This window comes from Mauremys reevesii, linkage group 2 (genome assembly GCF_016161935.1).
Source record: "Mauremys reevesii isolate NIE-2019 linkage group 2, ASM1616193v1, whole genome shotgun sequence".
Taxonomy (NCBI): Eukaryota; Metazoa; Chordata; order Testudines; family Geoemydidae; genus Mauremys; species Mauremys reevesii.
Window position 1 is genome coordinate 152426665 of NC_052624.1, and position 24168 is coordinate 152450832.

General features: G+C 43.1%; 1 long non-coding RNA gene across 4 annotated transcripts in view; it reads left to right on the top strand.

Annotated features, from left to right (window-relative positions):
• Nucleotides 1-24168, top strand: part of LOC120396769 — a 432090-nt gene that overhangs the window by 54024 nt on the left and 353898 nt on the right. For 3 of the 4 annotated variants that reach the window (XR_005593354.1, XR_005593357.1, XR_005593356.1), the window contains exon 2: nucleotides 14757-14935. This is a non-coding gene — a long non-coding RNA (uncharacterized LOC120396769). Of the gene's footprint in view, nucleotides 1-989; nucleotides 1139-14756; nucleotides 14936-24168 lie in introns of those variants that run through there. The other variant, XR_005593355.1, reaches the window with a different exon arrangement.

Genomic DNA, 24168 nt, shown 5'->3' on the forward strand with positions numbered 1-24168 from the left:
CTCTCTGCATATAGCTATAGATATATAATCTGATCTACCTCTAGCATAGTGTATGCAATTGATAAATCATTTCATAAAATGCCTGGGGCTCTTTCAGAAGAAAATAAGCTGTATTGCTGCAAGTTGTTGGGCTAAATCTTGCTTTTCCTCAAGCCATGGTAAATCCAATGAAGTAAATGGAGGTATTCTGGATTTACACCATAGCCCATGATAGTTGGCCCATTATCAGTACTTAAGGGGGAAATTATGATAGGGTGGCGCTTTCATGACATTGCTGGCAGCAGGTTTGCCTTCCCGAGCTGAAACAATTCAAATGCAGCCCACAAGGTAAATGATAATTTGCCATTCGTATCCCGTTCAAACTTGAGGACATCTGCAGGGTTCTCCGGCAGTGACCGATTGCTCTACCTGAGGTGCTGATGTGGCATGTGACCAACATTGCTGGACATCCACTCACTCTTTCCCAGGAGCACAGTAACATCACTAGATATTCTACCTTGCTTTCAAGTCATTGATTGGATGCTATGCAAGCACATCTGAAGGTAGAGTTTAGCCCCTAGGGTCTTGTTTGTTTTGGCTTCTATTTCCTCTTGTGATTCCCCTCTCACTGCCTCTGGGGATAATTAAGAGGGAGCATAGAAATTCCATGTGATGGGCTGGATTCTGATATCAGTTATGCTTGTGAAACAGAGTAACTTGTTAGTACAGGAGTTACTCTGGATTTACACCATAGCCACAATGACCAGTATCTGTCCCGATGAACTCAAAACTCAGTATTGCACTAAGGCCAGAAGATAGGAACAACTATTGCACTCTATCATAAAAATAATATTTAAAATGAAGAGACATTTATTCATTCATCTGACCATCACAAGACCATGATCTCTCAAGATACCACAGCCAAAATTCCCTGCATTATTCCCTTAAAAAGGAAACTGTTGACATTCCATTGTTGCTTAACAGTTGTATCTTTTTTTTAATAGCCTTTTTATACTTCACAATGTTGTCAACAGAGAGAACTGAAATCACAGGAACCTGGGGACCAAAAAGTCTGTTTCTCTGAATTCCCCTGCAGTATTGCTCTCCCGTGATATAGCTTTTCAGCTACTCTTAATGCAACTAACAACCGCTCTTGAAGGTAACAAATGGATTTTGGATTTTTGAAATTGGAGTAGTAGTGATACTTTTAATGTTTCCTAATTAGGAATGGAAGTGACATTCTTGTTGCAAAGACATTCTACTGACAAAAGGGTTGCATTAAAAATTAAAGTGGTTCATTGTATTAATTCTTCTCTCTTTCTTCCTCCCCTCCTCCCAATATATCTGGTAGGGTTAGATTGCAGAAACGATTCCAATTCTGATCAACTGGATGTTGTAAAATCTGAATTTGTACATAAATTCCATAGAGTCATCAACGCTAACATGATCAATTTGTGCATTGCGGAGCTACTTGGCTACAATGAAAAATGCTTGTTCTCTTTATACTCATTAACCCATCATTTGGGTTTCATGTTTTAGTGAAAATCCTCCTCCTGATGTTGCACTGGGAATGAACTCTGTCTAAAGAGCATGCTCCCATCAGAAGCAATGGCAAAACTCCCACCGAATAAAGGGGAGGGGAATTGGGCTCCTTTTGGCATCCATTCGTTTTTCATTATTCCATCTCTTTTTTCCTGTCAAGGATTTTCTGTGCACCTGGTAAATAATTGAAATGAAACTTTTTTTGCATCTGTATGGCTCAAAAAGCTACCAAAACTGCATTAATATATCACAATCCTGTTAGGTGCAGAGTGCTCTCAGCTCTCATTGAGATTACTCAGCAGTGTGTACGATTGGGCCTATTCTATCCCAGGTGCTGATACTGCCCTGAGCACTATAGCATCTGCGCATCTCCAGTAATTTACTGGTACTTTCTCCTCACAGCACATGTGAGGTAAGGAAGAATTATTATTATTATTGTTGTTTCCCATTTTTACAGGTGTAAAATCAAGGCCTCATTGTGCTTAAACTCTTCGCAAACGCATTCAACTGCATCTCTTGTTGCCAACTCTCAAGGTTTTATCAAGAGTCACACAATATTCGGTCTTGTTTTTTCGGTTTTGCTTGTTTCTGAAAGATGCAGCTGCTGGTGTCAATTGATTAGTAGAATCAAGTTTCTTGCCCTGGTGGCTGTGGAGAAAAGCTTGGAAACGTGAAATGAGTATTCTTTAAAGGTTCAAAAACTGAGAGGCAAATAAGAAGCACCCCAAATCTTAAGAATTGTAAGAAAAATCTCATGATTTTGGGGACCTGACTCCATGCTGCTTTTTTTTTTTTTTAATGCATGGGACTGGGAATACTGGTGTAATCAATGCCATGAACATGCCATGGTAGAATCTCGCTTGCCTTCTGTGAATACACATTGGCTCTGCTTCATCGGGGACCCATCTGTAGCTGCATTTTGAACGCTTACCTCTTAGCCTGCAAGCTAAATATCACTTCTGTGACTGGAAGCTCTGTGATGGCATGAATCTCTGCAGATTAGATAAAACACCTATCTTCAAGATAGTGTTTTTACAAATTGCCCGCAGTGAACTAGGTGAATAGCGGTACACAGTACGTTTCTTTTTGCAGATGAAAAGGCAATATGGAAACAAGTATGAAGGGATGCTTTCCATACTGTTTTGTGTGTTACTATGAGGAGGTAGCCAGGCGATGCTGGGAATTAGACAGTAAGGACCATAAAATATAAAAAGGAGTGAGATTCTCAGCTGGTGTAAATGGGTTTAGCTCCACTGATTTCAGAGGAGCAGCATCAATTTATACCAGCTGAGGTGCTGGCCTATGTAATGCAAGTTGGAGCTGCTACTTGGGCTATTGATCACCACAGTGTTGCAAAAGGTGAAGCCAAAATAATAATTATCAGTTGTTGTTTTCAGAGGTCAATGAATTTTTGAGCCATTGGAGTATGCTAGGTGGCATTATACAGCACTCCATACGGATAAAACAAAGAAAGGAATTGAAATGGGTAGGATGTAACATTTACTCCATTGTGTGGATGGGGCTGGAATCAGAACCATGTTTTCAAATATCCCCAAACTTGGGGATAGGCCACGTTAAAATTCTAACTCATGTCTAATGATCTTGAACCAATGCAGCTAATCCCCATCTCACAGGTCAGGCCTGTTTCCATCTCAATCCCAATAACGTAACCAATACAGTTATGAATATACCTTATCAGGAAATCAGCAGTAGCCTGTGTGGGCTGAACAGTGAATCAACCTTCAAAGCTTTGGAGCCAATGCATGGTTCTCTGTCATGATGAGAGGAGACCCAGAAGGAAGAGAGGGATTTACATCTGCCTTCCAAGAGAGGTAGAGGTGGGTTGCGGGCTAGGAGTCATGCACAGCACTATGAGGATTCTGAGATGTTTTCTAGGGTGCACCAGTTTACACTGGGGGCAATGTTGGTCTCCACTCCACTCCAATGTGGTCCAGAATCCAGAGGGCATAATGATATTTTAAAGCTCCTTTTGCTCTACCCCTAAGGAACAGCACAGAGCTGGTCCCTCAGACTGTGGGTACATCAATGCTGGAGGTGTTATTTCCAGCTCGGGGAGACATACCCATGCTAGCTCTGATTGAGCTAGTGCACTAAAAATAGCATAGCCAAGCTGCACAAGTAGCATGATGTGCTAGCCACGCCGAGTACAAGCCCATCTGAAACCCTAGAGATGTATCCAGGGCAGCTACCCCTTTCCATTGCTGCTGCAGCTGGAGGTGCACTGTTATTTTTAGTGTGCTAGCTTAATCAAAGCTAGCAGGGGCTATGTCTATCCAAGCTTGCTATTACACCTCTATCTCCAGGGTAGACATACCCCTGTGTGTGAAAGAGTGCGAGCATGTTTGCTAAAAGAGCTATTTTAATGGCACTGAGCACTTCTACAGTTAAAACTGAAAACAGGGGCCATGGTTTTCAAATGTGCTTAGTGATTTTGAGCACTTCAATTTTTGGTGCCCAGCTGGAGGCCCCTTAAATGAGCTGGATTTTCAGAAAGCGCTAAGCATTCTCTTCTTCCTCTGAAAATCAGACTCCTGTGCGGTGTCTCAGATTGGGCACCCACAATCAGTAATCACTTCTTAAAACCTTGGCTTAAAAGATTTTTGTTTTCCTTTACATCTGCATCCCTGCTGTTAGCGGAGTCCGGAACAGATTTCAGCTGCAGTGAAGGGTCTGTCAAGCCAAAACAGTTTCTGCATCTGTTCCCTCCTCTGTTAATAGCATCAGCCTGGAGATTTAAAATAAAAAAAGGGGGAAAATGTTTGATTTGTATCAAGCTGATGTGCCTTGCTTGTCTTGCAACTGCTACTGCCGTTCAATGGAACCGTCCTTGCATAATACGCAGAAGCAGCTTCTGACACCTTGATAGAAGACAGAACCTCTATGAATAGTAAATTGAAAAATTAAGAGCTTTGCACTTTTGAGCAGCATTTTTTTTCTGAGCTTATCTTGCTATTATGTCTGTTTTTCTGCTGCATTTTTTTAAAGGCTTGACCTGTAAATTTCACAGATGCTCAGGAACTAGCAATATACCTCAGGCCTGATTTTTCAGAGATGCTGTTTGCAACTCTTATTGAAATCATTGCAAGCTGAAAGTCCTCAGCATCTCTGAAAACCAAAACTTTGTATCTGTCCAGTCCTGCTATAAACACTTCCTGTTATGTGACTACTGGATAGATTCTACTGCAATCACATCAAATGGTAGATGAAACACTTTGGATCAGAGTTACTTGAATAATTAAGAGACAGTTAAATAATGATTTTGAATTAGATTTGCTGCTTGTCATAGGATAAGACTGCATCTAGCCGTGACGGGGTAACAAATTGCAGGTGGATAAATGGATTGCTGAAAATAAGAGAAACAGTGAGGGTAGTTAACCATTGGAAGAGTCAGAGATGTGGTGGATTCTCCATCACTGGAAGTCTTTGAGATTGGATGTCTTTTTAAAGGTCATGCTCTCAAAGTCAGAAGACATGGGTTTGACTGGATGAAATTCTCTGTGCTGTGTTATGGAGGTATTCGATTTAGCTGTTCATAATGGTCCCTTTCTGGCCTTCAAAATCTATGAATTGTTCAGGAGCATTCAAACGATCTCCTGTATTTAAAAAAAAAAGTGAATTCAATGAAATATTTTGGGTTCACTGCAAAAGTATTTCATTTTCCATCTTTAAAATCTGCTATCTAGTCAGGGAATGGAAAACAATACCATGTGGCCAAACACACCGTGTATTGAGAATAGTCCCTATTTTTCGAAGTGGTTAGTGCTTCTGGGTGCCCAGCTTGAAGAGCTTTAAAGGAGACAGATTTGCAGAGGGCAGATGCTCTGCATTTTCTGAAAATCAAGCTTCTTAAAGGGGTGTCAAATTTGGATACTCAAAGACTGAGGCATCCAAAGTCACTAATCACTTCTGAAAATCTTGGCCAGTAGTCACAGTTAACAATTCATGAACCACCAAAAGCCTTGAAATTATTTATCCACAGTTCTTGGGTAAATATTTAGAAATAATAGATGCACTCATATACTTTTGTGGTGCTCGGGCACCAGGAATATTCAGGGCTGGGGGCCCTACTCCACCACTATTTGGAGCTGGGTCTCTCCCCCGGCCCTGCCTGGATTGGGCCCGAGACCCCGCTCCTCTATGCATCTTCCCTCCCCCAGCCTCATCCCTGCCTGGAAGAAAGCGGCGCGTGTCTCTCCTGTACCTGTTTGTGCTTCCGGAGTAGCACATTCCTACGCGGAGCGGCTCCCGGAAGAACTGCTGTCTGCTGCCCCAGGGTCCTAGTGCCCCTCCAACCACTAATGGCAGGGCAGGCTGCCCTTACCCTGCCCTTCCGCCCTAGCCCTGAGCCTCTCCAACGCCCCAAACCCTCATCCCCCAGCCAGAGGCCTCATCCCCCTGCACCCTGATCCTCTGCCCCAGCCCTGAGCCCCCCCGCATCATGAACCTCTCATCCTCAGCCCCACAGCCCTCACCCCAACCCTCTGCCCTAGCCCTGAGCCTCCTCCTGCATCATGAACCCCTCATCCCCAGCCACAGCCCTCATCCCCTCACACCCTAATCCTCTGCCCCAGCCCTGAGCCCCACACATCATGAACCCCTCATCCTCAGCCCCACAGCCCTCACCCCTGCACTCCCTCCTATCCCCAAACTCCCTCCCAGAGCCTGCACCCCTCACTCACTCCTACGCCCCCAGCCCAGAGCCTGCACCCAAACTCCGTCCCAAAGCCTACACCCCTCACCCCCTCCTGCACACCCACCCCCTGCCCCAGCCTGGAGCCTGCACCCAGCACTCAAACTCCATTCCAAAGCCTGCACCCTAATCCCCAGCCCAGGACCTGCACCCCAGAACTCCTCCCCCCACTCAAACCCCCTCCCAGAGCCTTAGGCAGGTGGGGGCAGAGTTTGGGGTGGGGGCAGGTTTTGGGCACCACCAAAATTTCTACAAACTTGCCACCCATGGATGTACTTGCAGAAATCAGAATAATTTTGGATATGATTTGGGTGGGGCATTCACCTAGGGATCTGGGGGAAAATTTTCAAAAGTGACCAAGTCTCATCTTTAAAAGTGACATAAGAACCTCAGTCACTGAGGGGCTTTTGAAAATTTTACCCCTCCTCTTTTACAGCACCAGGGCCCTCTTCTGTCCAGTCCCTAAACCAAATTGAGCATTTTCAGAGGTTTAAAAGGAAAAAAAAACAGATTAAACACTCTTCTTTTAAATGCCGTATTTCTCATTTTCTCACATCTCATTCATTCTGGGTTCTAGGCGGGTCTAGCAAAAACCATAGCAGCTGATTTGTGATTAAAGCACAGAACATTATTATTTGAAGGGCAGCTGCATTTGGGACCTCAGCCAAGATAAGGGACCAGTTGTACCAGGGACACTTTATCTAATCTATCTCTGTTGTAGGTGCTTATATGACACCCCCCCTCCAACTACCATAGCATCTGAGTACCTCAATTTTTAATATTTATTTTCACAGTAGTCTTATGTGGTAGGGAATTACAATCATCCCATTTTATAGGTGGGAGCTGAGGCTAAGTGAGTTGCCCTAGGCAACACACAGTCTGATCGAGCAGGTGATTGAGCCATGGTCTCTAGAACTGCAGGCTAGTGCTCTAACCACAGGATAATCCTTCCTCTACTTTTGAGAGAGAGCACCTGCCCTAAAGAACTCACCATCTCAATAAAAAAGGATGGGAGCAGAAATGGAGATGAAGTGACTTGACCAAGGTCACGCAACGGGCAAGGGGCAGAACTGGGAGTAGAAACCAGTATCCCAGTCCATTGCCCTGTGCACTAGGCTGCTCTGACGCTTGATGCGTGAGCCTTCAGCAAACATTGATTTGACTAACAACCAGATTGCTGAAGCATTAGGTCTGGGCAAGAATAAATTTCCAACTAGTCGCTCTATTAAGTCTTTGTGCTGGGAGTCAGCAGTTTTTCCAGTCCACAGGCAAAGATGAGTTTTCCCTGCATATTTATATTAAGTTCATTTGTTGCTTGTCAGAATTCTAAGGGGAGTTGGCTCTGAGGCTGAATTGTGGCTGTTTAGTTTGAATCGTGACTATATTAAACTTTGAACAAATGCAGAATGAGTGTTTGTCATGGGGTGAGATTGATTCCACACTTCATGATGCATTGATGGGTGTCTGCGGGTGCGGGGGCAAGGTCAGTGTGCATGTCTGGGTGAAATGCAGAGGCCTGTTTTCTGTCTTTTGATACTTGAATCTGCTTCCTAAACCTCGCCCAAAATGAATTACATAAGAACGGCTGCACTGGGTCAGACCAAAGGTCCATCAAGCCCAGAATCTTGTCCTCTGCCAGTGGCCAATGGCAGGTGCCCCAAAGGGAATGAACAAACAGGTTATCATCAAGTGATCCATGCCCTGTCACCCAATCCTAGCTTCTGGCAAATGGAGGTAAGGGACACAATCCCTGTCCATCCTGGCTAATAGCCATTGATGGACCTATCTTCCATGAATCAGTCTAGCTCCCTTTTGAACCCCATTATAGTATTGGCCTTCACAACACACTCTGGCAAGGTGTTCCAGAGGTTGACTGTGTGTTGTGTGGAAAAAATACTTTCTTGTGTTTGTTTTAAACCTGCTACCTAGTATTAGATAGTATACTATCTCCCATCCTGATCCTTCCTATGTTGACATCACGGGTTCAACTCCCATTTATTTCAGTGGTGCAAGGCAAGAACCTGGAACAGGAGTTTTCTACCTAGGTGTCACCAACAGATGTTAAGAGGTCATGTCCACCTTCCCTGTCCCATATAGCTAAATGGGAATGGTGTCCCAGCTGGATGCAAGGGGAGTCCAGATGTGCAAAAGGGAGGTGTTTGGTATAGAAAAGGTTGAGAACCACTGATGTACAGTAACATGAGTTGTAGTGGGTTGCCCTGTTATCTCTCATGACTAACCAGGGGGAGTGAGTGATCACTGTATTTCTTTAGTCTGCTTGTAGTCCCCCTTTTTTAATGCAGTGTCTGCTGGCTGAGATGTTAACCAAATGACCTTGAGGATGCATGGGGTCTTATTTTCATGAGCATGCTCCATCCAGCCTGCTGAACTCTTTTAATACTGTTTAAAAATACCTCCTCTCTTTAGTGAGATACAGAAAGGTTCTTGGTTGTATGTAAAGACACCTGAACGGGCGATGTATGGTTTTATTAATACATTATATTTGGCCTGTCTTGAGCTCAAAAGAGAGCCATGGGGGGTTGAGGGGGAAGTGAGAGAGAGAACAACAAATCCTAAGGGAATATTTTTACGTGGCGAGCACTCAGATACTATGGCGATGGGCAGCAGTCTAAAACTCTAAAATAGCATATTGATGAATCAAAAAACAAACTCACAGCTCTTCCCTTAGTAGGGAATAGTGGATGCGTCTAGATTAGGAAAAGAGGTTGTGGTTAGGTCATGGTCAGCTAACGTGTGTTAGCTTTTAACCTATTCTAGACGTAGGTTACCATCTTTTACCCTCTAAGTGTTTGGCTATTTTTTTCTGGGCATGGTGAGGAATGAGGACAGTCATGTGAATATCATTCTGCCTCTAGTGGAAAGTCATACATGACGTTGGGGAAGGGAGCAGGTGAATCAGTCATGTTCTAAATTCATAAATTTTCTCAGTCATGCCTTGTCTCCAGCTCTCTCTTTCCCTGTCTGAATTTCATAATTTGCATTATCCTAGAGGAGTCCAATTGCTCTGCTTGTGTGTGTTTATCCTTTCTAGTTAGATTGTAAGCTATTTGGAGGAAGGACTTCAGTGTTTTGTATAGCACCTAACACAGGGGTGGGCAAACTTTTTGGCCCAAGGGCCACATCTGGGTATGGAAATGGTATGGTAGGCCATGAATGCTCATAAAATTGGGGGTTGGGGATGAGGAGTTGGGGGGGCAGGAGGGTGCTCCAGGCTGGGACTGAGGGGTTTGAAGGGCAGGAGGGGGATCAGGACTGGGGGAAGGGGTTGGGGCACAGGACGGGGTCAGGGATGCAGGCTCTGGGCAGCGCTTACCTCAAGCAGCTCTCAGAAGCAGCGTCATGTCCTCCTACGGCTCCTACATGGAGGCGCGGCCAGGCGACTCTGCACACTGCCCTGTCTGCAGGTGCCGCCCTGCAGCTCCTGTGTGTGGAGCCCCCTGACTGCTCCTACGTGTAGGAGCCAGAGGTGGAACATGCCACTGCTTCTGGGAGCCACGTGGAGTACGGCAAGTCCCTGACCATGCTCCCCTGCTGGAGCGTCAGAGCGGGGCAAGCCCTGGACCCTGCTCCCCGGTGGGAGCTTGAGGGTCAGATTAAAACATCCGGAGGGCCATAGTTTGCCCACCCCTGACCTAGCACAATTGGGCCACATTCTTCATTGGTCTCTAGGTGCACTACCATAATATGTTTATCAATAATAATGGTGGCTCATAAATGGTTTTCCCCCATATTCAGATTCAGTTAATTACAGTAACTTACCTGGAGGTCATGTATGTATTAACCTCAACATATGTACTAGGCATATGTTGGTCTCAGCTGAGATCATTCTTCAGTCAGTAGCTATAGTACAATCACAGTCATTTTGAGGTAACTTTCCCCATCCTTGTAATTAACGTTCTGCCTCCTTTTTATTGTAGGTACCTGGTGTTGTCCACATAAGAAAAGGCAATTTGCATTATAAAACAGCAGTGTCTGTTCTGATTAAGAACAACATTCCTCCCCAGTACTGTTTCCATGAATATTTAAATTAATTAAACCCAGCAAAGATTTTATTTCACCTTAATGACTTATAAATGTGTCTTCTTATGTCCGTGTAAATGAGTGAAATGCGACAGACGCAGCTCTTAATACACCTAATTAGTAAAATGATATACGCTGAGAGATAGGGGAACAGATTATTATCTTTAGAAGCCTTCCATCTCTGAGCTATTGTTAGCTAGCTGGTAGCCTTAACAGTGGTGTATTTCTGTGTTTTTTCTCCTATCTGCTTCACCATTAAATTTATTTAAGACTCTACTTCATTGCTAAAAGCCCTCAGTTCAGAGGGAATAGTCTTAATAAAACAATGTAATATGTTACAAAGGATATCTGACATACTTCATGGCATATGTGTGAGACCAGCACAGGTTATAAAGCCCCATTTCTTCCATGAGGTGCTAAACATCTCTCATATGCTTTAAGAGGCATATGTAAGGGGAACTGGAAAGAGATCAGATGTTCTGGAGGGTCATTGTGTTCCCAGAGTTCAGTGGTTCATGAACAGCAGGAAGGGGGGAAAATACTTGTGTATTTTACTGAGACAGCTATTCCTGTTGTAATGAACTGGGTAGAATGAGAATTACTCATCTGTGTTGTCGGCCCTGTTCTGCTGATTAGGCCCCGATCTAGGAAAAAATTTAAGCACTTGCTTCAATCCCATTGATTCCATTTAAAAAAAAAAATTATTGGTGCCGTGGATTTTATGCATGTTAAACACCTCAATTTGCTTTGGTAAACTGGGTAATTTAAACAGCTAGGCTTAGACTGCCTGATTAGTAACAGAGTAGATTTTAGCATCTTTGGGCACCTGATTTTAGCATCTTTGGGCACTTTGAGAGTGCCAGGCACCCATGCTCTGAAAATCAGCTCTCTTTGTGTCTGAAATTGGTCACCCCAAAATTAGTGCAGCCACAAATCACTGATTGCTTTTGAAAATCTTGGCACTACTCTCTGATTTTCATTAGGGTAACAAAAGCTTCAGGTACCCAGCACCTCAAAAAGTCAGGTCACTACCACCCAATTAAAGATCAAATGTGGAGCCCTTACTTACAGAGGTAGCCCTATTGAAGTCAAAGCACCTACAGTTCTGCAGTCATGACAATTAGTAGGATTACAATAGCCCCCACTGAGATAAGGCCCCCATTGTGCTAGGTACCGTACATACTCATGGTAAGAAACTGTCTCTAACCTAAAGAGCTTTGCACTCTAAATAGACAAGACCCACAAAGGAAGGCATATAATCCCCATTTTACTGATGGTGAACCAAGACACACATTAAGTGATTTACACAATGTGCTATGGGAGATCTGAGGCAGAGCTGGGAAATGAACCCAGATCTCATGAGCCCCCTAGTGGGTGCCTTAGACACCGGATCATTCTTCTCCCTTTAGACGTTCTGCTTAGCTTGCATGGGAACTCGTGCTTTAACGGACTTCATCCAAGGGGCAGGAAACCCACTTCAAGACTGGTGGAATTCTAAACTTCCAGGATTGTGCTTGCCCAAGTGAGGATTAGTAAGGTTTGCAGGATGCAATGGCTCTTTGCATGCTCAAATGTGTGTTTTTGTTTGTTTTTGGTTTGCTCAGAAACACTGGCACTAAAAATTCTAGGTTTGCCTTGGTCCTTGGGTATAGTTACAGAATAACTGAGTCATACAGAAAGTGGGAGAACTGGGCAGGTGAATCAGCCTGTTAGGTTCTAAATTCACAAATGTTCTCAGATTGTAATAACATGTGATTTTTCACTCCTGGAAAACATGTGTGGGGAAAGATACAATTCTGTCTTAAGCAGGTTGGTCTTGATTCAATTTAAATCCTGCTAAGAGTGCTAAATTGATGTGTAAGGAGGTGAGTCAAGTGCTAACAATCTCTTTCAGAACGAGCTGCAGATGTGTTGCGATTCTAATTTATTTCTTTATGACTCCCGAATGGAATAAAATATACAAGAGGGATATAAATAGGGGGTTGGTAACAAGAAGGTGATGGGATATGGACATAACTAAACCCTGTGTCCCCTGCGATGTGACAATTGAAACCAGGGAAGCCTATTAGAGAAATGCTCACATTTGACTGAAGGGAGGGAGGAAAGCTATTTTCTATTCACAGCTGAAATCAGAAGATCTGGAATCCCCCCCCCCACCCCCCAGCTGCAACTGAATTGGCTTTGTAACTTGGGGTGAGTTATTTGATCCCCCATTTCCCCATCTGTAAAATACTGTGTTGCCCCTTCTTCCACCACTGCTGACAACAGCACCACCCCTCGGCCAAGCATGAGTGGGATTCTGGGGGCTTGCAGGTCAGCTTCCCAGCGAGGGAGGAAATCAGTGATGTGTTCTAGAGTGTCTTTTTAGCACACTCAAGTTAACTGCACTTGAGCTAAATTAGCCTGAGCAAGTGTGACTGTATTCCAGAACAACACTGGAGATGCACAGAGTGACTTGATTAGTAGCACGGACTGGTTGGATTGGCAGAGTTGTTGGATTAGCTGCTGCTGAGTTGTTACAACTCAAACTGTTGCTGCAAATCCCAGTGCATTACCATCTCCAGCTTCAGAAGCACTCGAGTCAGCTCACCGACCCCTGACAGGAGAGCTAGCTGGAATTTAAAGCACCACTTAACTCAAGCTAGAGTTTTCTGTGTGTGGATGGGAGTCAAGTTAGGGATAACACTTGTATTATAACTTGGGCTAACTGCTGTGAAAACACAGAAGTGTAACTTGCTTTCCTTACACACGTGTGCCAGTCCTGGAACAGGGGCAGAGACAAAAGTATATAGGCAGGAATCTCATCCCATGGCAGAGCCTGATTCCCAGGAATTGTCTCCCCGCTGTGTGTCACTACTTCCCTCAAAGGACAGGTGCACAACAAAACTAAGCATAATTCAACATTTCTTCATCCTCAAAACTAGCTCATGTACTAAGAAAAAAATAACTTGCAAGACTATGGTTAACAGCGCCATCTAGGGATGCCTGCCGTAATACCTCACAAAGGTCCTGTGGGATTAGCTCATTTTATATTTGTAAAGTGCACTGAATCCTCCGTTGAAAGATCATCATTCTGTTTGGGGATGATTGTGTTAAAATAAAGCAGAATATTTTGAAGGGACTTTTCCTCTGTTCCTCTTTGTTTAAAAAAAGAGTGAAAAATGTTAAGCTTTTTTTTTTTTAAAAATAATTCCTTTTTGCTGAACGCACACATTCATACATCTTGGTGCACATCAGAACCATTCTTTAGAAGAGGCAGCCTCTCTTCCTTAGTTTTGATTTGGGATGTGTGAAATAGAAAGGTAAAATATTAATGTTTTATTTACAAGAATTTACAATGGGGACAGTCTTACGCTACAGCATCACAAAGGGTCCTACAAGAAAAAAAGTCAAGAGCAGCCCCAAATTTATCTTAGGTTAGCACTGATCTACCATATTTTACCTTGCTGGGAATGCCAGTCCCTGGACTGGTTACAGAGACTCATTAACACATCAGTTTATCTAACTATAAATATTTCTGTTATGCTAAAATGGTGGTGATTATTGAGCTGTTAATTTCACTTAAATAATTGAAGTTCTCTCCTAGATGTTCAGTGGAAGATAAAACTTAATGTCCTATAGATTTTCATCCGAAGAAGTGGGCTGTAGCTCACGAAATCTTATGCTCAAATAAATTTGTTAGTCTCTAAGGTGCCACAAGTACTCCTGTTCTTTTTGCGGATACAGACTAATATGGCTGCTATTCTGAAACCTATAGATTTTGTGCTAATCTTAAACAAATAATTATTTTTTTTAGATTATCATGAAATTAATGAAATTTATAAGAAGCATTGTCCTATTTATTTTAAGATTATTGCTTCTGAGGGATTCCACACTGGGGATTTGTAAATTTTTCTCTAGCCCAATAATCATGGCATATACTTAAGTACATGTTGTAATGTATGTTCTGTGTCGATGGGGCGGTGGAAAAGTGAACCAATGAGTGTTAGAAGCATTCAGTGAGATTTATGCTGTGGGAGCGAATTGGAGTGGTTTTCAGTAAAAAGAATAAAAATGAGTAAAGTTGGGAGAGAGATGGGATAAGAAAAGGGTTGGGGGTAAAGGTTTGTGTCGTCAGGCCCTGATTCAGCCCAGCGCTTCAACTAAGGCTTAAAGTTGACTGCGTGCTGAAGTCTGTCCTTATTCGGCACATTTAATCATTGTCGTCATGGCAGATCCCAAAGGGACGTAGCTTCTGTGCAGATCGAGCATCAGATCTCGCTCTAGCTAGGTCTTTAAGATAGTCTGGCTGCATGTCCAGTCTGTGTCTATCACTGGAGATGTGAGTGTGATATGGAATCTTCTGGTTACCATGCAATCACCCCAGAAGTAAATTGCCAGAATCCCTAGAGGAGGCAGGCAATGTGGGGAGTCCTGCTGGAGAAGTAGTTCTTAGTTTGGCCCAAGAGGGGCTGAAGAATAATTTTTACTTTGGATTCATTAGGACTTTCATTTGGACCTGTTACTTTGGAAGAGGTTTGGATTTTATGTGACTTGGCTGGAGCCATGCAAGAGGCAGATTGCCAGCCAGAGGCACCAGGGACGAGAACCTCTTGCCTGAGTACGCCACATTGCACTGCTGTGAAGAGGTGAAATAGCTGATATTTTCCAGTAGGTGTCCAGGTACTGAAACTTTTCCCTCACTTCTGCCTCTATGTTTGCACTCAAGATGATCGCATGACGTACAGGGCTGTAAAGGCAGTTAATGCACCATAATGTCATAGAACTTAATCTATAGAAAACATTTGGCATTTTTCATGAGACTCCAAAAATTTCCACTTTACATAATAATCATTGGATCTATTCCACATTTGGATCTTTGAAATTTGAAAGAGTATTTTCATATGATTTGACCTCTAATTAATGAGTAACAGGAAACCCCAAAGTTCTATGGATTCTAATAGGATTCTATAGAAATCTGTCTGGGTTGATTCTACAGAAATCTGTCAGATTCTCAGCTGATGTAAATCAGCATAATTCTACTGATTTCCATGCAGCTAAGCTGATTTACACCAAGGGACAATGTGGCTCATAAAATGGAATAGAGACTGAGAATTTTTCTATAGTTTTTTTAAACTTGCACTATAGAATTCTCTATTAAATCCTATAGGAATGTTCAAAACTCCTACAGATGAGTGCTTACTTTCTATTAAATCCTATAGGGCTTTTCCATTAGGGCTCATGATTTGCTAGAACGCCTTGTAAGACATATGGCAAAATTTCATGGTTTAAATTTCATATTCTGCAAGACTTAATGTAGCATATCTGGCTGCTATGAGGCATTAGTTCTTAGCACAAGGATGGGAGTTGGGGGTAATTGCAAAAGAAATGTTACACTGTGAACATCTCTCTGTTAATGTGATTAAATGTATCTTGTAATAACAGTCAAAGACCCATTGCAGTCTACTGAATATTGCAAATTAGCAAGTTAAGTGGATAAACATGACCAAAAATAAAAACCAAGGATATTGCATTATAAAATATATTTTGATTATTTGTTTTGACAAGTGTAGCTTAATTTTCATCAAAGGGCAATGTCCTCCAACCTCTACTCACGTTACTAGTCTCATGGACTTGAGTGGATTATTCTACTATGCCTTCCACTGAAGAGGTGCTTTTATCTGTCTGTATGTGAGCATGTTGTCATCTAAGTAGTTAGTTAGGACAGCTTGTGTGAGTAACTGTTTGTTTATGGGGATGTAGAGCAGGGCTGCCCAGAGGGGGAGGCAAGTGGGGCAATTTGCCCCAGGCCCCACAGGGGCCCCCATGAGAGTTTTTCAGGGCCCTTCACTCGCTCCTGGGGCCCCGGAAAGCTCTCGCGGGGCCCGGGCCCCCGGAGCTTTTTCTGCTCCGGGTCTTTGGTGGCAATTCGGCGGTGGGGGCCCCACACCACCGAAGACCCCAGGCCCACTGAATCCTCTGGGAGGCCTAATGTAGAGTTCATGCTCTGGCCCCAAATGAGCAGCATCAGGTCTCTAATGGACAATTCCTCCTCTGTACTCCACCACTGCAGGGAGCTTCTGATGGTGGAATTGGGGCAATCCCATTGTGCAAGGAACTCCACTTTAGGCGTCTCTCTCCACCGCTTCTCATGAGGGGCTATATTGAAGTCATTTGGTATTGGTTAGGCCCTGACGCAAAGCCCACTCAAGTCAATAGAAAGACTTCCACTTTATAAGAACGGCCCTACTGGGTCAGACCAAAGGTCCACCTAGCCCAGTATCCTGTCTTCCGACAGTGGCCTGTGTCAGGTGCCCCAGAGGGCATGAAAAGAACAGGTAGTCGTCAAGTGATCCATCTCCTGTCTCTCATTCCCAGCTTCTGGCAAACAGAGGCTAGGGACACCATGTACTTTGTACTCATGTACTAGGGATTTCAGTGTACTTTGGCTCAAGTCCTTTATCCAGATTGTGCTCTCTCTGGGGAGATATAGCCTTCAAGGTCCACTCCTGTAAAGGCTTGTGACCAAGCATAATGCGTATATGGGAACACTCTTTACAGAATAGACAGTGATACCAAACTCCTTTCCCAATAGGCATGTGTCCACATCATGAACCCACCCCACCATCTCTGCCGAAAAGCCTGGGGCTGAACTGAAGGAGGCTCAACTATACCCTCTCACTTCTACAGGTCATTAAGCCAGAAAGGGCCACTAGAACCATCTAGTCTGGCCTTCGGCCTAGGGCTCAGGGTTGTCTTGAGGCAGTGTGGGGGAAGCTTGTGTTCAGCCTCTGCAATTGCTCTGCTCATTCTTCACTCACTGAGAGGTGTCCAGCCTCTGCAATTGCTCTGCTCATTCTTCACTCACTGAGAGGTGTCCAAAGGCCCACAGGGGAATTATATGCCTGACTCCCACAGGATTTCAATGTGGGTTGGGCACCTAAATCCTTGACGATCCCAGCCTCGGTGCCTGGGGCTGTGTGGTGAGATATACAACCCCCACGCTGGAGAGCAAGGGACAAAGGAGCAACTCTGTGCCCAGGCTGCCCCATCCAGCCACACCTGCAAAGCCCCTGCCCAAGCTGAAGACAAGGCTTTAAAAAGGGGAGCAGAGCAGCTCGGAGGAAGTCAGGGAGCGGAAGGGAACAGGCAGCTGTTCTGAGCTCTGATGGGAAACTACTGCTCGGATGCTCATTGATGGGGACCTGACAACGCAGACCTGTGCAAACCCACACAGGAGAAGCAGGTGACTGAGAGTGCAGTGATTGGAGCGATTTACTCTGGGGTAGGAAGTGGTCGGGGGGGGGTAGCGGCTTAGCACCCCAAGGTGTTGGGTGTAGCTGCCCACCACTTAGCCCTGGACCATAGCCCGGGGGACGTGGTGGGCCTGTGCTCCCCTACCCACTCTGAGAGGCCTTTACCACACCCGGAGTCTTCACCTAGGTGACAGACCAGCTGGAAAAGGCCTTGGCTGTTTAAGGACCCAGCCCCCAATAAAGTCTCTGTGCCAAAGAGGAGGATCAGAAACGTTTGGGGCGAGAATGCTGAAGGACCAGACTGTGCCTTCAATAGGGAGAAACTCTGCCTCACCACTAGGTGGCACTTTTGGTGATTGTGCACCTTCTACAGGCTGTTAAATAAGCACAGCATTTATCCAGTTAAAAATGTATATACCTTTTCCCCTTTTAAATGAGAGATTGGCTGCTACTTCATTATTGCTATAAAAGTGAAGTGATTAGGTGCATACCTGTGTTACTGAACAATTTACTGAGCCAGATCCTCAGCTGGGGTAAATAGGCCTAGCTCCAGTTTACCCCAGCTGCAGGTGTGGCCCACTGATTCTTATCAGCATGTTATACTCTAACATCCACTGGGGGAGATGTTTCTTGGTAGATCTCTTAACAGAAGACTCAAGATGACTCACTCCAGTCATCATCTTAAAGCATTGCTACACCAGGTATTATTAGCATCTCTCCTTGGATACAGGGAACCCCCCCCCTTTTAATGAGAAACAATATGAAATATTATGCATAGTTAAAAGGCCTAAATATCTGCATTCATCTCTAATAAGATGAAAGACTGCACTGAGAAGGAGCTGTTGTATATGGGGTTCACGTATATAGCCAAGCACCACCACATCTATAAAAGATTAGGCTTTGTTCATGCAAAGTAGTTCAGGGCTCCGTTATGGAATTTTTATACAGAGAACACTTCGGTAGAGTTTGAATTCTCATAGGAGAGCTGCAGCTCTTGGTGTTTATGATGATGCATCTGTTCTGAGTGGCAGCTGTTTGGGAGAAAAGAGAAATCTACTGAAGAAAAAGCGGTGTTCTGCTGCTCCCCCCGCTCTTCCCTGTGCACGCTATCTACACAGACTGTTGTGCATATGATAGGGATCTTGGGTTTAGTAAACACCTCTAACTCTTTATCAGCACTGAAAGATTTGTTGGCCTCTTGTGTAACTGGTGCTGCATATTTTCCTCCTTAACATCTGGAGTTGGCATACTGTACTCTGTTCAAAGATTGCATTTTGCTCCTTATCAGAGAATGAATATGCATTATCCTCCCTTAGTCAGTCATGACCAAAGTAACTTCACTACTATGTGAAGATCAGAATGTGATAGCATTATCAGAAGTATGAATACATCTTTTACTTCTCTCTTGTAGCAAAGATCTTATAAGGGGCTACATAAAATCTTTTTGCGGCATGTTAAGTTTGAGGATTTTACAAAGGAAACTAGCACATTGTCTCATAACTGCAAAAGCCTAAGCTAAATTTAGATGATTCTCAGGGGGAGGGGGAACTGAAGGTTGAGACTTCCAAACTTGTCTAGGGGATTTAGTCACATGACTCCCACTGAACTGAATGGGAGTTATGTGGCTATATCCTTTAGCCAAGTCTGGAAATCTCAGCATATATGCATTGCTCTGATTTGTATTGAGAGAGGAGAAATAGAAATAGAAAATCAGTTAGAAAGTAATTCGGACTGACAATGTTGAGACAAGAAGTGTGCTTGACATGTTCATTGTGGACACTTAGAATATGTTCTATCTGGAGAACATGACAAAAGAAGACGGTTGCCAGGTTGACTGCAAGATGGCACTTTACTACTTATGATATCTGTTAGAAACTATGATGTCAGTGCAGCTGTGCAATAGCCTAATCCTCCTGAATGATGCAAATCTTTCAGGTGGTGATTATTTGATACAATGTATTGGGGAAAGCCATGGCTGATAGGATAATTCCAGCATTCATCTGCTCACGCATAGAATTGTTCCTCGGCCAGGTTTTTGACAGTGACATCATCTGCAGTAATTTGCTTCATGCATCACATCAAACCTTATCAAGCCAGTTCACCTAAATACACAACGGCTGAAGGTGTCAGAAACACTTTAAAGATGCTTTTCTCCTCAGTTCTTTAGTGGTTTTCAGCATGTTCCTGCAATCTCTGCACAGATTGATAGGTCTACTCAACCTGGGTGAGGGTTGTAGAATCAGGCCTGATGGGAGTTTTATGTGTCTTTGTCATTAATGGGATGTGTCAACTCATGAATGCCTGAATTATACTAGGCACTATGAAAGGTCCCATCTTTAGCTTTAAACAAACATGGTAGCTTTAAACAAAATGTTGTTCTCATGGGGACCATTGTCCTTGGGTCGAGGAGCTGGTGACTGGTCATATGAACATTTCACATGCTTGGTTGCTAGTGAAAATATACTCCAAATTAGTAGTGATGGGAAGTTGTAACTATCTGATGTCTGCAAGCTCAATTGGGTAGATTTCAGCCCAGCTCCTGGTGAGCACAGGTTGACATCATAGAAACCACCTCCCTATTGGCCTGAAACCGGCTCCATCTCAGGGGAGAGGCAGAGGATTGAACTGAAGGAAACTGAATTACCATCTCTTCCCTAAAGGTAGCCACTGTACTGCTGTGGCATAATGGAATACAGTAGTGTCTAAGGCTGTCAGTAAACAAGAATTCTGCTTCATGACAATGTTTGTGGGTTTGATTTTTTTTTTGTCTTTCCACATCAGAATGAAAGCAAGAATTTTCCATGAAAAAATGAGGTTGAGAGAGAACCACCCCAGAACAGCCAATAGTTAGGGCCAAAATCTAGAAGACCCAGGTCAAGACCCTGCTCCAAATCTGATAAAGCTGGTTATTGCTCTAACCACCCAGCTATTGCTTATTCTGTGGTGGAGCATGCTCTCTCATTTGAACTAGTAATTCCATCCCAAGAAACCTTCCTGCCCAAAATTTCACTGAAACAGAAACTCAAAAAATCAGTGTTTTCCAACAAACTATTTCTTTGAATCAAAGTTCTGATAAGTTTTAGCTGTCAGTACAGAGCCTTAGAACTTTCTAATACGATTCCTGTTACTAAAGATGGGAGAGCTTGTTTGGGGCAATAAGAACTAGCCAAAACTGCAGATTTTGCAAGTGTGTGCGCTTGTTCTCAGTGATTTTTCAGAGGTGCTGAAGTTTCACTGAAGTCAATGGGGGCTGCAGGTATTTAGTGTCTCTGAAAAATCAGTCCTCTTTTATCTAGGTGACTAATTACGGAGTTGGGTGCCCAATTTATGACCCCTTATTCTTAGTCCCACTGCTCTATCTTCTAGATCACTTTCCATTCCCAGTCAGTCAGGTTTGTCTTGCACAGCCAGTGAATTAGAGTTCTTCAGGAGACTTTTTTTCCTGGGCTGCCGCTCAGGGAGGTATCCTCTGAATGGCTCCTAAAATTTGCATTGTCCAAGAATTAATCATTTTAAATTTCACACATGAAATTTCAGGACATCAGGATCTAATGAAACTTTGTGGAATGCTTCAGAAACTTTCTAAGGACTTGAAGGAACATGGCCACAGTCTTGCTCAGAATCATTTAAAATCCTTCCAACCCAATGCCCACCATTTCTTATAATGATTGTTAAACTAGGATTGGTTTCTCTATAGGATCTAATACTAGTGAAGTTGATGGAGACACTCATCCCTAGTTAAGTAATAAGGTCCTGTGTTTTTGAACAAAAAGTTCTGGATTCTTTTCTTGCTAGCCACCATCAATTACACAAAGCCATTGTATGTGAAGTGCCTTTTTATGCGGAAATAGATCCAGATACAGGAATCCAGATCATCCACTGGTGTATAGAGCTGTACGAATAACTCTCCCTCCTTCCCCCGCCGCCCCCGCCAATTTGCTGGCTGAACAGAAAAATTGCAGGGGGTTGGGGGAGAACTTGTTGTGGGTCAACCTGAAATAGTGTTTTATTTTTTAAAAATGGAGAATTGAAAAAGATCAAGAAATTTATTTTGTGGCAAACATTTCATTTGACCCAAAACAGAACCTTTGGTTTCATTTTTTTGAGTTTTTATAACCTTTTAGGAAACAAAGTTGAAGTAAATTTCCAAATGAAAAATCATTTGGTATCAAAATATTTCATTTTGACATTTTCAAGATGAAACATTTTGGGTTGGTTGGTTTTTTGGTTTTTTTTCAGATTTTTTTTATTTGTATGATCAAAACAATTTGGTGAATTGGATGCAAATTCATGAAGACTTTCAGTCAGCTGGAATCTGCGTTGTTTTAGTGGAAAAAGGGGTTTTGGCTGAAAATTTCCTCCCAGCCTAATGGGAGTCGCTCCAGGGAATTCAATGCAGCTTATGTTGACACCAGCCGAATCCCTAACCAAGAATTGTTATACAGATGTGTGCAGAATTCAAGAGGTTCTTCTTATCTAGGTTCCTTCAGCTTCACTGGGTCCCTTTCTATCTACAATATTAAGGGAGGTAATCATGTTTACATTTCTCTAGTATACAGAAAACCTTCCCAATGTAGTTTGTCTAGTCCAAATATCTGGGACATAATTAATTTTCCCATATCATTGGTTGCCTTTCTGATTGATTTAATGTAATTTTCTTTTTATCTTTATGCCTTTTGAGTCCAAAATGTCTGTCTTTTCCTCTGATTGTATGCAGTGTAGTTGTAGCCATGTTGGTCCCAGGATAATAGAAAGACAAGTGGGTGAGGTAACATCTTTTATTGGACCAACTCTTACCAACAGAAGTTGGCCCAGTAAAAGATAGACAAGATGGGTGAAGTACTACCCTTTTCTCTCAGTGCTTCACATTTTGCTTGATGAGGGCAATTTGCTCTTTTCCTATTTACATATAGGAAACAGATGATTTTTTCCCCAGCTGATGCTATTTCAGTAATCAAAAAGCAGGCTTAACAAAGACAGGGTAGCTGCTATAGGTGCACTGGGAGAAATACAAATATCATTTCAATTGATAACATATTGGATCCTGTCAGCTGAAAGACCCAGCACAATTTACCATTTTCTTGCCATTAGTTCATTGGAAGGGAATTGATTTGAGAGATTATTTCAGAGAACGGGACAGTAAACTCAGTCGATTATGTTGCTTTCTTTTCTCATCCTTTTTTTAACTAAATTTTCCTTCTTTAGGAGTGTATTTCTTGCTCACGCAATGTGGTTGAGAGACAATCCCAGTATTGTCAAATCTCATAGTATTTGGTGTTTTCTGTTAAAGACCCAGTTTCTGGAATCATGAATATGTGATAATATCCACTTATTTTTTATGGAAGTTTCTAACCCTAGTGATTTGGGGGGGGGGAGCTTAAAAATGTGATCTGAATGCCCCCCGAAGATTCAAAACCCAGCAGGCAAATAAAAAGAACCCAAAAGGTGGTTTAAAAAAAAAAAAAAAAGCTCCTTTTTTTTCCTTTTTTTTTTTTTTAAACCAGTCTTGTGATATTTGGGGGACCTGGTTTATGATTTCTTGAATACTTGGAGTTGGTAGCTGTACAGTCCTGGAGACCTTTGTCCCCTGAACACCTGTGGTGGTATTGCTGTTCTGATTTATTTGTTTCATGGTAGCAGCTAGGGGTCCGTCTAGACTAGAAACACTGCAGCGACACAACTTGTTACAATGATGGAAGAGATGTTTTCATTGATATAGTAAATCAACCTCCCTGAGAGGTAGTAGCCAGGTCTATGGATGAATTCCCCACCTCCTGGGGACACCAATGGAGCTATACAGATTTACACTAGCTAAGGATCTGGCTCATTGTAAGTGCATCGAATGCTATTAGTATAGAAATACCTTTAAAACCAAAGCCAGCTAGCCTCTGAAACTCAAAGTGAAACATGGATTATGGGGAGGACCCTAAATAAGCCCTAATAAAAACAGCATCATACAAACTCACCCTGTGCATCACATCCAAGTTTTCCACAGCTCTCTGTATAACCAGTGTGCTCTCTCCACCCCCTTTCAGTGGCATCTTGTTCTTTCAATGTAATAGGTGACCGCATCATTTACTATGTGGCTTCGCTCCAGCAATTTGAAGTACATTATGTGTTACAGCACTGTCCCCAGACAACCCAGGGGGAAAAAAAATTAGATCACATGTAATTACCTCCACAGCACTTCCTCTCTTCCTCTTTCTCTCCCCTTTGTGGGCCAGAACAGGCAGCATTCAGCAGCTGCCAGTGTCCTTAAAGTAGATAGGGGGAGAGAGAGAGTTTTTGTAAATAGGTGTTTTAATGGCAGGAATAGGAAGCTACCTGTGGGAAGCGATGGCTTCTGACTTAGATCAGTAAGGGGCCTGCACCCTTCATTTTGGAGAGTGGCTTGAGTTTATGGGTTTATTTGTGTACGTTTATACCATGTGTACCTTAAACAGGACCTAGCCAGGGCTTTTGGCACCACTGGTATGTAATTGTTTTTGATATTTGTATTGTAGTACCAGCTAAGAGCTCTACTTGTGGACCAGCGCCACATTGTGCTAGGTGCTGTACAAACTTGGAACAAAAACATGGGTCCCTGCCCTGAACAGCTTCCAATCTAAGCCTTTGTCTGCACGGGGACACTCAACAAAATTAAACCAAATTAACCACAGG